Below are 2,289 nucleotides of genomic sequence, written 5' to 3'. Positions count from 1 at the left end.
TGATACTAGTCATTGTTGTATATATTAGTAGTGCATTATCTATTGTGCTCTGGCATTTCATTACAGAAATGTGCCACCACTTGTTTTTTTAACCAAATTAACCACATCAATGTTGATGTCTATTAGTTAACTAATAGATAAGTAATGAAATTATGGAGGAGATTTTAGAAACAAATATGCCTTATAATACCCTTAGAAAATATATGCTTATACACTAATAAAGAAGAATTATTTTGGCAATATAGTAGTAGCAGCAAAATAATATTTGAATCTTTTAAAAATGTTATTTATTTTCAACAGAGGGAAGGGAGAAAGAAAGAGAGGGAAAAAAACAACAATGCGTGGTTGCCTCTCACGCACCCTCACCCCCACATCTAGTGTGGGACATCAAGATTATTTCCAGTTTTATAACTCTTCTATATAGTAAACATCAATTTTTATAAATTGTTTTTCCACCTTGTCAGCTTGTTCAACTTAACAATTAGTTCTAATAACCTTTTTTGGTAGATTTTTAAAGATTTTTAATGTAATTTTTTATAATTATGCTGTCTGTTCAGAAGAAAATTTTACCTGTAGTTTTCTTTTCTTATAACATATATAAGCAAATGCACTTATAAATCTACGTTCTCAAGTTATGGAACTATTATATTTTTCACAATGCTTTATTAAAAATGTAACAAAACACAAAAAGGGCTTCTGTCATGAGAGGCACACATAGGGCAGTTTGATTGCTCTACATGCAGAATCAACATCAACAGATTTCAAAAGCATAATTTGTTTGGTACCTAGGCAGCTAGAACTTGGTACCAAGTGGAACCAACTTGGTACAGTGGAACTTGGAGACATTTTTATAAAAGTGAAATGTATGTAAACTGCATGTGTGATTTTGATAGTTATTGTCTTATTATTTTCCATGGTGTTACAATGTTTTGCATTTCCACTAAAAATATATGGAGTTTTGGTTTCAGAGCTTCTCCAAGAGAACACTCTATTACATCTATAGAACTCTGTCACTTCCAAAAATGAGAAGTTGAATTTCAATGTAGCTTTTATTTTTAAAGTATTTTATTAAGTATAATAGACACACATGTACGCAATCTTAAGAACAACCTATGACTTGGTAAGCCCAAACAACCAACATTAATTCTACTCTAAAATATTCTAGAAGCTCTAAAAGTCACTTCTCCTGTGTCTCACTTCTCCAGAAATAACCACTACCTCAATCTATATGAGTCATCTGGATATTCTGTTTCTACAAAATTCCTGTGCAAATCTTTTGCCTTTTATTATAGTGTTGTTCTTTTTCTATTGCTTTGCAAAGCTCTTTACATATTTTAGAAAGCATTTTTCAGACATATGTACTATAAATATTTTCTTTCCATTGTTTCCCTATTAGCTCTTTAATGGGATCTTTTGGTGGATAGGACTTTCTAGCTTGTGTGATGTCTACTTTAAAAATACTTTTTACAAATGTTTTTGTAGACTGTTTTAGAAATATTCACTCATTGAAATGTCACAGAAGTATTTTCACTAGTTTTCTCCTGGAAGTTTCATTACAGTAGTGTCCATTTGAAAAAAATTGTCTATTGTATCAATATTAATTCTCTTAATCCATGAACAAGGTATATCTCTCTATTTCTGATTTTTTAAATTTTGCAGCAATATTTTATAGGTTTTAGGATAGAGGTCTTAGACATTCTTTTGTGAGATTATTTATCAATATTTTTTCTGTGTTATTATAAACTATATTTTTAAAAATTCAATTTCTGATACTTTATTGTGAGTGTATCAAAACACAGTTGAACTTTACTTTTTGATCTTGTATTCAGCAGACTTGATCAATTCATAAGTTTGATTGTTTGCTGCACTGGTTGGTCTTTTTGAAGCATGGTATTTGTAAAGATTCAAATATTATGCTCTGGCTAGTGTGGTTCAGTGGATTGAAATCTGGCCTATGAACCAAAGGGTCATTGGTTTGATTTCTAATCAGGGCACGTGCCTCGGTTGCAGGCCAGTGGGGGTTGCGTGATAAGCAACCACACATTGGTGTTTTTTCCCTCTCTTTCTTTCTCCCTTCCCTCTGTCAAAAATAAATATCATTTTTAAAAGATTCAAATATTATTTTGCTGCTACTACTATATTGCCAAAATAATTCTTCTTTATTGGTGTATAAGCATATATTTTCTAAGTGTATTATAAGGCATATTTGTTTTTAAAATCTCCTCCATAATTTCATTACTTATCTATTAGTTAACTTAGTAATTTTTAACATGGTATCACTCATACTGT

At 30.6% G+C, this 2,289-nt stretch overlaps 1 pseudogene; it reads left to right on the top strand.

Annotated features, from left to right (window-relative positions):
• The first annotated feature begins 685 nt into the window (after positions 1–685).
• On the top strand, positions 686–810 carry LOC118976725 (uncharacterized; annotated as a pseudogene).
• The last annotated feature ends 1,479 nt before the right edge of the window (positions 811–2,289 follow it).

Source organism: Sturnira hondurensis, unplaced genomic scaffold, assembly GCF_014824575.4.
Source record: "Sturnira hondurensis isolate 20B ecotype Veracruz unplaced genomic scaffold, ASM1482457v3 Scaffold0000256, whole genome shotgun sequence".
NCBI lineage: Eukaryota > Metazoa > Chordata > Mammalia > Chiroptera > Phyllostomidae > Sturnira > Sturnira hondurensis.
This window is presented reverse-complemented; position numbering and strand designations above follow the sequence as displayed.